Here is a 14,377-nt window from a genome sequence, read left to right as displayed (position 1 = left end):
AACGGAATTCATTACGTGCCCACAATCTCCAGTCATTATACTATACCACCCTGGGGTATTTTCTTTATAGTACTAATCACAAGATCAAATGAATTTGTGTGTTTATTTATGGGCTTGTTCTCTATCTCGTGCTCCCCAGAATCTAAGTACCACATAAGCAGGGACTTTATCTGTCTTCACCACTGATACAGTCCTTGTGCTTCACACAATACATATATTGGTTTGGCAGTGATGATTTTTCCATTATCAGGAACTCACCATATGAATTTTGTATGTTTGCTTTATCACCATTTAACAAAATCAGTCTTCGTCAATGCAAAGGTTAGAAAGTTTAAGGCTTTTTTTCTTTTTTTAAACATTTTATTTATTTATTTATTTGACAGAGAAAGAGACAGCGAGAGCAGGAACACAAGCAGGGGGAGAGGGAGAGGGAGAAGCAGGCTTCCCGCTGAGCAGGGAGTTGGATGTGGGTCCCAATCCCAGGACCCCGGGATCATGACCTGAGCTGAAGGCAGACGCTTAACGACTGAGCCACCCAGGCGCCCCAGAAAGTTTAAGGCTTAATGCTACAATTAGTATCAGGAAATTTACACTAATGAATGTTAGAGTTAATTGGAATTTTATTTTGATGTTTAACTACTGGCAAGGTCACACAGTGTAATCTTTTCTAAGGACAATACATTAATTTTTTAATGTACTTTTTTCCCTCCTTATTTACATTGAAAATGATTTCACAGAAAAGACGAATTCACCATACAGCAGGCACGTGCTATGGGCAATAAGGGCATGAATCAGACATGAATGGTGCCCATGAGTGACCAATCTCTGTGGGTGAGAAAAGGCAAACATACACATAACTTGAAGACACTAAGGTAGTCCGACCAAACCACGAAAGCTCTATGCTTAAGTGAAAGAGGCAGTCACAAAAGACCATACACTGGGACGCCTGGGTGGCTCAGTCGGTTAAGCGTCTGCCTTCGGCTCAGGTCATGATCCCGGGATCCCGGGATCAAGTCCTGCATCGGGCTCCTTGCTCAGCAGGGAGCCTGCTTCTCCCTCTGCTTGTGTTCTCTCTCTCTCTCTCTGACAAATGAATAAATAAAAAATCTTTTTAGAAATTAAAAAAAAAGAAATATCTACAAAAGACCATATATTGCATGATACCATTTATATGAAATATCCAGAATAGGCAAATCTATAGCAACGGAAAGAAGGATAGTAGTGGTTGCCTGGGAAGGGGGTAGGGGGTGTGGTCCGAGGGGGGGATGCGAAATTGCTGCTAATGGGTATGGGGTTTCTTTTTGGGGTGAGAAAATATCCTAAAGCTGACTGCTATGGTGGCACAACTCTGTGAGTATGCACTGAATTATACACCTTAAATGGGTAAATTGTCTGATGTATTACTTAGCCGGGGCTGCCACAACAAAGTACCACAGGCTGGGGGGCTTAAACAACAGAAATGTATTTTCTCCTAGTTCTGGAGATGTCTGAGATCAAGGTGTTGGCGGGCTTGGTTTCTTCTGAGGCCTCTCTCCTTGGCTTGTAGATGGCAGTCTTCTCCCACATCTTCACTAGGTCTTCCCTCCAAATTTCCTCTTCTTATAAAGACACCAGTTGTGTGCAATTAGAGCCCACCATAAGGACCTCGTTTTAACTTAATTACATCTTTAAAGACTCCGTCTCCGGGCGCCTGGGTGGCTCAGTCGTTAAGCGTCTGCCTGCAGCTCAGGTCATGATCCCAGGGTCCCGGGATCGAGTCCCACATCGGGCTCCCTGCTCTGTGGGAAGCCTGCTTCTCCCTCTCCCACTCCCCCTGCTTGTGTTCCCTCTCTCACTGTGTCTCTATCTGTCAAGTAAATAAATAAAATCTTTTAAAAAATAAAATAAAATAAAGACTCCATCTCCAAATAAGATCACATTCTGAGGTACTAAGGGTTAGGACTTCAACATACGGATTTGAGGGGACATAATTCACACTATAGCACATGATATGTGAATTATTTATCACTAAAACAAGAAAGAAGAAAGAAAGAAAGAAGAAAGGAAAAGAGAGAGAGAGAGAGAGAAAGGGAGAAAGAAGGGAGGGAGGGAGGGATGAAGGGAGGGAGAGAGGAAGGAAGAGGGAGGTGGTGGGGAGAAAGAAACAAGGGAAGGGTAGATTCACCTAGAGCAGAGGCACAGCATGCTGGGGGACTCAGGAAGGACAACTTGCTATTGCTGAGGTCCAGGGAATGACAGTAAGGATAGAAATGTGGGGACAAGCTGAGAGCTACCTCCAGGGTACTATGAGAAGTCTCTTGAGCACAAATCTGATTATGTCACTCCCCTGCCTAAACATTTCATTCCCTGCAGGCTACCGTATAAGCTCCATCAGGTGGCTGCAAGTCCCCCAATAAGCGAATAAGCAGCCTCTCCAGCCTCCCCACGTGCTGGGGCAGGCATCTCCCCTACGGGCTCTGTAACTGTTTACTCACCTGGGAGTTTCCAGAGAGGGAAACAGACCTTGTCCCCATTGTGTCCCTAGCATTTGCACAGGACCCAGCACAGAGGGCTCAGTCACTCATGGGAGTGAGTGCGATTGTATCTAGAGATGGAGGCATGGACAGGCAGGAGGAACGCCTCCATTTAGAACTGTCTCTTTTACCCCGCCCACCCAGTTGCACATCTTTCTGCCTCCCTGGGTTCTTGGAGAGAACCCAAAGCTTCTCTGAGGTCATTACTCAGCCCTTAGGCGCTGGTTGGCTCGAGAGCCAGGGCCAGGGAGGGCTGGGACTGAACACAGGCAGGGACACTTCCACCCTGTAAGGTCCTTCTCCAGTTTTCCACACAGACATTCAGCCCCAACAACAGGCAGCGTCTCAGCTGGCCAAGGAATAAGAAGGAGGTGCCTGTGCTCCCTGGGAGGGTGGCCAAGGGTGTGGGTTGCAAGGTGGGGGGAGCAGTCGGTGGAATAGCCAGGAGAGCATGGGTGCATTTCAGGGGCTCTCAAACCCCTTTACCCCGCGACCTCCCAGGGCCTCTCCTGCTCTTTCAATTAAAAATATCCTTTCCCTGAAGTTTCTCCGCAACTCTCAAAGGTCCTGAGGAAAGACGGCCAGGGAGGGGCCGGGAGGGGGAGGAGGCCGTTACCCAAAATACAAGAGGGCGGTGGGGTGCTGAGCACGGCTCCCAGACTTCTGCCACCTGGCACGACGTTCCCCTTTCTGCCACAGCCTCATAACACCTATCGTATTATTTGCTTTACTTCAACTTATTTTTTTAAACCTAAGGAAAGCTTTTATCACTATTAAGGAGAAAAAATAATCACTTCCTGTGCGGGCTGTGTGCTGTTTGTCCCTCTGATCCACTCTCCACCACTCCGGTCTGCTCTGGGGCAGAGAGGCTGACCTGGAGCCCCCATCAGCGATCTCCCATGGTCTCTGTTGCCATCTGGGATTGGTCAATGGGGAGCATCAGCGGGAGATTGGGTAGGGAAAGCAAGAAGAGTGTGGTTGGAGGATTTGTCCCCCGAGCTTGACCCTTGGGATCAGCACAGGCTGGCTGTGCCCCTCAGCCCCAGGGCCCGGCTCCTGTTGGACCGCCCCTCTCTGGTTCGAGGAACCACTTCTCCCCTGGCCCCTCAGGCCCCTTGCATTTGCTGGCCCTTAGAAACTACACCATCCCTGTGGTTTACCTACATGGGACCCGCATCTGTAGGAATAGTCCCTTGATTCACTTATCAGATTACTCATTTTGAAAGTGCCATCCATCCCTGCCAGACACTTGACTGATACACTTTTCGTAAACAGAAAGCAGTTGACACAGTGCTAATAAAATTATGCTATCAAATTCTAACTCAGCGTAAAAAGAATGAAGAAGAATTACTACACAATGCTATAAAATGATCTTCAGGACATATTAGGTGGAAAACAAACAAGCAACAACAAAAAACAAGTTGCAGAACAATATTTAGAATGCAAGGGAGAGAGAAATAAAAATATGCATGGTTGATCCTTGAACAACACAGGTTTGAACTGCACGGGTCCACTTATATATGGATTTTTCTTGATAAATACAGTACAGCACTGTCAATGTATTTTCTCTTCCTTATAGTTTTCTTAATAATTGTCTTTTCTCGGGCGCCTGGGTGGCTCAGTTGGTTAAGCGACTGCCTTCGGCTCAGGTCATGATCCTGGAGTTCTGGGATTGAGCCCTGCATTGGGCTCCCTGCTCAGCAGGGAGTCTGCTTCTCCCTCTGACCCTCCCCCCGCCCCATGTGCGCTCTTTTTCTCAAATAAATACATAAAATCTTTAAAAAAAATTGTCTTTTCTCTAGCTTACTTTACTGGAAGAATACAACATACAACACATATAACATGCAAAATATGTGTTACTCGTCTGTTTCTGTTACTGGTGAGGTTTCCTGTCAACAGCAGGCTGTTAGTAGTTAAATCTGGGAGGGAAGTCAAAAGTTATACTTGGATTTTCGACTGTGTGGGGGTGGGTGCCCTTAACCCACGTTGTTCAAGGGTCAACCGTGTATATATTTGCTTATATTTTCAAAGAGAAACAAAAATTAATAGAAATAGTTCCCTTACAGGGAGAGAAGAAAAAGGTTGTTGATAAAAGCCAGTTCTCTGAATGTACCTTGTTATATAGTTCTAACTTTGTAACTATTAAATGTCTTACATGATTAAAAATACTAAAGCATATCAGAGGTAAAGTAAATTCTAAAAATAGTACAGAAGCAAATGAGCCTAATTATATACCAAGTTGGTGGCATAACCATCCTGAGAATCATTATTTCAAGTAAATTTAACAGTGTTTTAGCCACTTATCCTTAGTGAGATATATACTAAGGAATATATATACATATGTGTGTGTATATATATATATATATTTAATAGTCTTATTATATATATGTGTATATATATGTGTATATATGTGTGTGTGTATATATATATATATTTAACAGTCTTATTCCCAGTATTAATTTTAGGATAAACTAATTATATATGATAAACAAATAAATTATGTTAATATCATTAGCAACCAACATTTACAGCCTGAGAGATTGATTTTAAAATAAAAAATTAAATGAAAGCCTCCAGTCAACTGAGCTGGGAAATCAGCAGCCCTGAGCTCAGGATTTTCTTTCCCTCCCTTTTTTAGCACCCCTAGAAGAAACCAATCCACTGCATTACATTCCTTATTCTCACTAAGACATTCTGGGACAGCAAATGCTCAGTCACTCAGAGCCTTGCCTTCTATAGGTACTGTAGCTAGTAGTTTGAGTAACTGTTTTGCCATCACATTCCATGGACCACAGGTATCCCCTTTAGCCTGGAAACAAGGTCATGAGTGCCTTTAAATCTAATCCAACCAGAAAATCAACTCAGAAAACCCATCTTTAAGACTCTGTTCCTCAGGAGCCACTTTCAGTACCAATCTGAATCTGACTCTACAGGAAATACAAAGGGATAGAGGAACATATTTAAAATTACCACAAGGGGCACCTGGCTAGCTCAGTCCATAAAGCATGCAATTCTTGGTCTCAGGGTTGTGAGTTTAAGCCCCACATTGGGTGTGGAGATTACTTAAAAATAAAATCTTTAAAATAATAATAAAATAAAATCACCACAAATGTCCGACCAGGCAAATCAAGAATGTGGGAAATCCTACAGGATAAATAACATAGTTTCTTTAGGGCGCCTGGGTGGCTCAGTTGGTTAAGCGGCTGCCTTCGGCTCAGGTCATGATCCTGGAGTCCCGGGATCGAGTCCCACATCCGGCTCCCTGCTCAGCGGGGAGTCTGCTTCTTCCTCTGACCCTCTTCCCTCTCATTCTCTCTCTCTCAAATAAATAAATAAATAAAATCTTAAAAAAAAAAACAACATAGTTTCTTTATTAAATAAATGGCATGAAAAGAGGTGGGGGGAGCAATGTATGGCTGGGACGAACTCCAATAGATTAAATGAGACATAATAATAAAGTGTAGGGGCGCCTGGGTGGCTCAGTTAGCTCTTGATTTCAGCTCAGGTCATGATCTTGGGGTTGTAGGATAGAACCCCAAGTCAGGCTCTGCGCTCAGCAGGGAGTCCGCTTGGGATTCTCTTTCTCCCCCTCCCTCTGCCCCTCCCCCTGCTTGCATGCTCTCTCTTTCTCTAAATAAAATATATAAAATCTTAAAAAAAAAAGAATAAAGTGTAGTGTGTGGGTTTCTTTGTATCTTGATCACATCAACCAAATGTAAATAAATGTTTTTGAGATAATCTGGAAAATTTGAACATAGGCTGGGTATTGGGTGATATTAAGAAGTTACTTTCTGGGCACCTGGGTGGCTCAGTCGTTAGGCGTCTGCTTCGGCTCGGGTCGTGATCCCAGGGTCCTGGGATCGAGCCCTGCATCAGGCTCCCTGCTCAGCAGGAAGCCTGATTCTCCCTCTCCCACTCCCCCTGCTTGTGTTCCCGCTCTCACTTTCTCTCTCTCTGTCAAATAAATAAATAAAATCTAAAAAAAAAAGTTACTTTCAACGGTGTTAGGTGAGCCAAGAAATTGTAGCGAGTTTGAAAAGAAAGTCCTTATCTGCTAGCGACACATACTGAACTATTTATGGTTGTAATGATACCATGTATGAGATTTGTTTTGAAATACTCCTGTAAAACAGTGTTTGACGGAGTTGGTACGTAATATAACCTTGATAAAATGTGGAGAGTCATTGAAGTTGGGTGATGGGCACGTGGGAGGTTAGAGGGCGCCTGGGTGGCTCAACCAGTTAAGTGGCTGCCTTCGGCTCGGGTCATGGTCCTGGGGTCCTGGGATCGAGTCCCGCCCGCATTGGGCTCCCTGCTCAGCAGGGAGCCTGCTCCTCCCTCTCCCTCTGCCTGCCTCTCTGCGTACCTGTTCTCTCTCTCTCTCTATGTCAAATAAATAAATAAAATCTTAAAAAAAAAGATAGAGATTATTCTCTTTGCTTTGAAGCATGCTTGAATATTTCCATGAAACTTTAAGATAACAATATTAAATTAAATTCTGTTCCTTGTGAAGGCTCTGAGCCTAAGGTTGATTCCCTTGCTGTTAAAACAAAGATTAGCAAGTGCTAGAAAGGTGTTAGCAATTCAATAGCTCCAAACTAAGACTTTTTCTCCTTGATGTGATTGGAAGGCTTGGAAAAGATTTTAAAGGGAGATAATTTCCTTATCTGTGGATTCAGTTCAATTCCATGCTAAAATACCCTTGGGAACAAAATGTGGCAAACTCTGACCTTGAGAAGCTCTGGTGTTATAAAGCCAGCCCTGGACCAAGGGCCGGGAGGCCCAGGACCCAATTCTCACTCGGTTCTGGTCTCACCGGGAATCCCCTTGCCTTGGTTTCTTCTTCTGTGAGATGAGAGTCATGAGACTCCAAGACCTCTGGGATCTCTCAAATCAGGTCAAGCTGTGATTCAGTAAATGATCGAGGTGTCTAACAGCACATCCAGTTGACCGGCAATCATCTCCTTAACACTTACTGTGCGCTGTGCTTGGTGCTGCGACGCACCTGGACTCAGTCCCTGCCTTCCCAGATGCACCTGATGGTCTAGCTGCAATCCGCCATTTCCAAGAGCATGTGAGCTCCTTTTTTTTTTTTTTTTTTTTTAGATTTTATTTATTTGTCAGAGAGAGAGCGCACAAGCAGGCGGAGCGGCAGGCAGAAGAAGCAGGCTCCCAGGATCCTGGGATCATGACCTGAGCCGAAGGCAGCTTCTTAACCAACTGAGCCACCCAGGCGCCCCATATGTTAGCTCTTCTGAAAATAGAAACTGGCCTAGTGGTACATTTTGGAAGGAATATGAGGCTGTTTTCTCCCAGGGCTCCTGCCTTCTCAATGTCCTGACCTCCTCCCCAGACTGCCTGCACTTCAGAACAGCTGAGGGAGCAGCTGTAGCCTCCCTGCCACCAGGGCATGCAATGCTCAGATCAGCCACACTGAGGGGCATTCTGGTCCGGCAGCTGGGGGAGGGCCTTCCCACCCCCCACAGGTGCTAGGAGTGGGAGGAGGGGTCCCCCAGGGGAAAATCAGGGTGCTGTGACTGGAGAAGGGGTCAAGCCCCACTGCCCTTCCTATCTCACTGAGTACTAGAATAAACATAGGGAATTTTCCTATTTCCTCTGAGAAGAGACAACATGAAGAAATCCAGTTATAGGGCGCCTGGGTGGCTCAGTCGTTAGGCGTCTGCCTTCGGCTCAAGTCATGATCCCATGGGATCGAGCCCCACATCGGGCTCCCTGCTCGGCGGGAAGCCTGCTTCTCCCTCTCCTACTCTCCCTGCTGTGTTCCCTCTCTCGCTGTGTCTCTCTCTGTCAAGTAAATAAATAAAATCTCAAAAAAAAAAAAAAAAATCCAGCTATGCTTTTTAACTAACCCCATCGAGAGGAATCAGTCCAAAAAAAAATTGTTAGCCTCTCAACTTCAGTTTTCTTCCCTGTATTATAGGGATAATGCTATCTACCCCCACGTAGCAGTTAAGAAGATTCAGGGAGATAATTCACGTAAAAGGCTTAGCACAATGCCTGGTGCATGAAAAAGGCTCAGCAAAAGGCAGTGGTTCAGTACTTCTTGTCCACCCAGTCCAGCTCAGCAGACCCAGAAAGCAGCTCCCAAGCTTGCCCTGGAGGGTGACCTTCTTGTTGATTATCTGTGACCCCTGCTGCCAGACTCCCCAGAGGACCCAGCAAACCAAACAGTGCCTTTGCTCATTCAATTTGTGGTTCCTGAGTCATTCTCTAGGTTGAATGCCCAAGCAGCTTTGCGTAGAACTCTCAAGAAACCAATCAAATTCTTGTTTATCTGTGTTCATTAAAATACTAATGGCCATCCCTGCAGATGCTGGGATAGATCTGCCCCATTGTTTTTCTCGAAGACTTTCCCAGTCCCTTGGCAGACACACCTAGCCCTTCTCTCCATTAGTACTAACCCAGGCCAGTCCTATCTGCCTTGTTTTAAAAAAGTGCTCTACTCTCCTGCCCAGAACAGATTATTTTACCTTGGATTTAAAAGAGGCACTCCCCAGAAACTCCCTAACAATTCTAAACTCTTTGAAATTCCAACATCAGTGGTTTTTCCATCACCCACGTGGTCAAGACCAGTATTCTCAGCTCACCTCCAAAACTCTCCAACACCTGACCTCAACCTCCACCATTATCTTTTTATGTGACCTGTGCCTGATTCATACTTTCGTGATTATTCTCTGTAAGAACACTTACCCACTTCTTGGTTTCTCCCAAGTTCAACAAATCCTTGTTGGACTTTAACTGTTTCTTTCTTTCTTCTTCTTTTTTTTTTTTACTATTACTTTTTTTTTCTTTCTTTTTTTTAGTAAGTTCTATGCCCACCTCATGACCCTGAGATCAAGAGTCACATGCTCTACCCACTGAGCCAACCAGGCAGCCCTCCTTGTTGGACTTGAGGCAAGTCCCTTCTGTGTTATAATCTGATAGGCATTTCATTTGCCTCCAGAAATCAGGCAAACCTTAAGATTTAGTGAAGTAGGAAGTTTAACTCACAAGGGTGGGGTGGAGCCTGTGGTAAAGCAGAGAATACCTGGCCTATCTCAAGCCATTCAAATTCAAAATGCTTAAGAATACATAATTTCTTGGCCTTTTGGCTGCGATCAAGTGTAAAATGCTTCATAATACAGTGAAAGCTAGGCAAAATACATCTTCTACCCTGGGACCTTCAGAAGATCATTGTTATCAAACTCATTCATAATATGTCCCAATTCCAAATGAAATTAGACACAGGATCCCATTATAAAAGTAAATAAAAGTAGTGTTTTTTTCAAAATAAGTTTAATTTATGATTTTAAACATATTGCTTTATTTTTGTTTTAAAACCAGCCAAAGAGAAGAATAGGCATTGATGATCACAAAAACTTGAAACTGAAGCTGGGTTTTGGATGACAATTGCAGACTTGAATCAGCTTCAGCAGCCAATTCACTGAACAATAACTTATTGTTCTGATATTGAGAAAAATACCAACTTGAAGAGATAAGAGATATAGTTGAAAATGGTCACCATTTTTAAACAGCTTACTTTGAAACAGGATATTTTGCAGTTAAACAGGGAATAAAGGAGAAATTTTATTTCAAGGTCTGCACAAACAAGTTAACTTCATAGCTGACCCCTGATATTTTATATACTTTTCTTTCTTGGGAATAAAAACTCCGATTTTAACTGGGTATATGACGAACTGAATTTGAAAAACTAAATTTTTCAGACTCCTTTGTAGGTAGGCCGCATAACTATGTTCTGGCCAAAAGAGTATAAGCAGTGGTACCATATGCAATTTCTGGAAATGTCTTGCTGACAGAATGTAATTGGGGTGGCTGGAGTTTAAGCAGCTATTTGGAACATGAGGTTTAACCCCCAAGCTGAGTGTGGCAGAGCAACAAAATAGAGTAAATCTAGGTGGTTATGATCATGGAGCCCCAGTCCTAGCCCTTGATCACTTGCTTCCACATTTTGTTTATATGAGAGCAAGACAAATTTTTACATAAGACGTTGCTACTTTTGGTTTTCTGTCACTTGAAGCTAAACCTGACTGATAGGAAAAGTTAACCAGGGCACCTGGGTGGCTCAGTTGGTTAAGCGACTGCCTTCGGCTCGGGTCATGACCCTGGAGTCCCGGGATCGAGTCCCGCATCGGGCTCCCCGCTCAGCGAGGAGTCTGCTTCTCCCTCTGACCCTCTTCCCTCTCGTGCTCTCTATCTCTCATTCTCTCTCTCAAATGAATAAATAAAATAAAAAATCTTTAAAAAAAAAAAAGGAAAAGTTAACCGATGAGGGCCTAGAGTGTGTTAAAACTTGTTATGTAGGGATGCCTGGGTGGCTCAGTTGGTTGGGCTCGGGTCGTGATCCCAGGGTCCTGGGATTGAGCCCCAGGGCAGGCTTCCTGCTCAGGAAGGAGGCTGATTCTCCCTCTTCCTCTGCCTGTCTTTGCTCTCTCTCTTTCTCTTTGTCAAATAAATAAATAAAATCTTAAAAAAAAAAAACTTGTGATGTAACATTACTTAAGATTTAAGAGTGTCTTATTTGAGATTTTCTTTTTTTTTTAAAGATTTTATTTATTTATTTGAGAGAGAGAATGAGAGAGAGAGAGAGAGAGAGCATGAGAGGGGGTTGGGTCAGAGGGAGAAGCAGACTCCCTGCTGAGCAGGGAGCCCCATGCAGGACTCGATCCCGGGACTCCAGGATCATGACCTGAGCCGAAGGCAGTCGCTTAACCGACTGAGCCACCCAGGCACCCTTATTTGAGATTTTCAAGTAAACTTAGTATCTAAAACATTAAAGAGTAGCAGAAATATGCTTCTTCAAAATAGGCCACAGTGGTGTGGGGTGGTGTGTTCTCCTACCCATCACAATGGTTCTCAAAACTTTGGTCTCAGGACCCCTTTCTTTTCTTAAAAATTATTGTGGCCCTTAAAGAACTTTCATTTAGTGGGCTATAAACATCAATATTTACTGTATTAGAAATTAAAGCTAAGATCTTTTTTATTTTTATTTATTCATTTTTAAAGATTTTATTTATTTGACAGAGAGAGACAGCGAGAGAGGGAACACAAGCAGGTGGAGTGGGAGAGGGAGAATCAGGCTTCCCGCCGAGCAGGGAGCCCAATGCGGGGCTCGATCCCAGGACCCCGGGATCATGACCTGAGCCGAAGGCAGACACTTAACCGACTGAGCCACCCAGGCGCCCCAAGCTAAGATCTTTTTTTTTTTTTAAGATTTTATTTATTTATTTGACAAAGAGACACAGCAAGAGCAGGAACACAAACAGGGGGAGTGGGAGAGGGAGAAGCAGGCTTCCCGCCAAGCAGGGAGCCCGATGTGGGACTCGATCCCAGGACCCTGGGATCATGACCTGAGCCGAAGGCAGACGCTTAACGACGGAGCCACACAGGCGCCCGCTAAGATCTTTTTTTTAAAAAACACAAGAATGTGCAGGGTGCCTGGGTGGCTCAGTTGGTTAAGCGACTGCCTTCAGCTCAGGTCATGATCCTGGAGTCCCGGGATCGAGTCCCACATCGGGCTCCCTGCTCAGCGGAGAGTCTGCTTCTCCCTCTGACCCTCTTCCCCCTCGTGCTCTCTATCTCTCATTCTCTCTTGCTCAAATAAATAAATAAAATCTTAACAAACAAACAAACAAACAAACAAAACACAAGAATGTGCAAACATGACATGCAGCTCCGGTGTCAGAGCTGCGTGTCATGTAACCTCTGGAAAACTCCACTGGACACTTGTGAGAGAATGAGAATAAAAAAGGCAAGCAACATCTTAGTAGTATTATGAAAATAGTTTGGACCTTCAAGGGGACCCCAGGTACCCTGGACCATACTTTGAGAACCACTGATCTAAAACATGAAATCTTAATCAAAGGTATAGGAAGCTCTCCCACACCTTCATGATTTAAGAATCTCTGAAAATAAGGATGCCTGAGGTTTGGCAGGAGAATATTTGTTTATGATTTGTTGGGTTTGATTTGGGGCCACCAGCAACCATTTCCCATTCTTTGGGAACTATGCCTTGATTTCCTTCTCGGTTAATACCTTCTCCTGCACTTAGTCCAGCTTTAAAAAAGAGCATGAGACTAGGCTAAGCCATCCCATTCTCCATGGCCGCAGGAACTGTTTCAGGGAGGAACACAAGGTGGAATGCAACACAGAATCTGGCCTTTTCCTCCTGGGCTGGACTAGGAGTGGATGTCAGATCCAAAAGTAGCGGCAGCCTTCCTGAGCTCACACGGAGGCCTGCGTGAGCAAGAAGCCCACGTGAAGGAGGACAAAGTGGAGAGAGACAGAGACAGACAGAGATAGAGATTGGCCCTGGGACATTGGCCTAGGACCCTAAACCGGCCTGGGGCAGATGCTGTGACTTGTCTGCCCTTTTGCTGACTAATCAACAGACCCTCAGTTTTGCTCAGGGAGCTCTATGTCCAACCCCAAATACTCCGCTTCCTAGACTCCGTGGCAGTGCAGGAAGGCCATGTGACCTGCTTCTGGCCAACGACTTGCAGCAAACGTCAGTGCCTGGGGCTTCTGGGGAAGCCTGTGGAGGGAGACTTCCTCCGTTGTCCCCTTTCTTCTGGGGTGGCAGACAGGAGCATGCAGGCCACCAGGGCTGGCTGACCCAAGCAGCTCTGGCAGCACCGTGGACTTCTACTCTGCAGCATCCCAAGATGGCCCAGTGCTTTGCAAAGTGAAATACAAATTTTGGAATCAAGTTTCTGTGACACACAGCCGAGGGCAATCCTTATGTGGTATACAGCCCCGTTCCTCAACTTCTTACTAACAGAAGCCAATCAATCCCTTTTTGCTTCTGCTCTTTTGGGTTGGGTTTCCTGTCGCTTTCAAGAGAAGAAACCAGATTTCTGGCTCTGAGGAGGTCTCACGTTTATTCAGCAGGCATAGAGCCATTTCTCGTTGTCAATGAGACAATGTGAGCCACAGTCAAACCTTTAAGAGAAAGGAGATGACCTTACGTGGCAGAGGAGACTCACCCTCTGGCTATAGAGAAACATCAAAGCAGGCTGGGAGAGAGGAAGAAAGACACCAGGCAAGGAGCAGCCTTAAGGGGAGGAGAAAATTTGTTCCAGCTTCGGAAAGGGGCTGAAGCAGTGTCTGGAGCTGCTGTCTGGGTCACAAGCATAATTTTGATGACTCCACAGCCAAGTTATGTAGGGGAGGCTCCTCCAACTTTTAGCAAACTCTGGCCCTTACTCTTCTGAGGCATGTGAAGAACTGCATTCCTTCAGGGGCTGGGCCTCTAGAATTTTTCCTCTTTCCTGGAGAAGGTCAGGAGGGAGGGGATGGGGGAAGAATTATTGTACAGGCACCTGGGTGGCTCAGTCAGTTAAGTGTCCAACTGTTGATTTCGGTTCAGGTCATGATCTCAGGGTCATGAGATCCAGCCCCATGTCAGGCTCTGAGGAGCCTGTGTAAGACTCTCCCTCTCCCTCTGCCTCTCTCCCTCCTCCACTGAGGTGCATGCTCTCCCTCTCTCTAAAAAAAAAAAAAAAAAAAAGAACGTAAGCATGGACAAAGTCTGGAGTCAAGAAATATGATTCTAAGTCCTAATTCTGCACCAAATTGCTAGGGATCTTGAATAATGTATTTAATTTTTCTGGAACTCAGTTTCTTCTTATGTGAAATGGTCATGAGAATAGTGATCTCATGGAGTTGTTGCAAGGATTAGATGAGCTATTAAAATTTATTTATTTATTTATTTTTAAATGTCTTTTTTTTAATGTTTTATTTATTTATTCATGAGAGTCAGAGAGAGAGAGAGAGGAAGAGGCAGAGGGAGAAGCAGGCTCCCCGCCCAGCAGGGAGCCTGATGCCGGACTCGATCCCAGGACCCG

Source organism: Eumetopias jubatus, unplaced genomic scaffold (genome assembly GCF_037043125.1).
Source record: "Eumetopias jubatus isolate StellerSeaLion01/CBP00866 unplaced genomic scaffold, mEumJub1_p1.0 scaffold_5, whole genome shotgun sequence".
Lineage (NCBI taxonomy): Eukaryota > Metazoa > Chordata > Mammalia > Carnivora > Otariidae > Eumetopias > Eumetopias jubatus.
Note: the sequence above shows the minus strand (reverse complement) of the source record.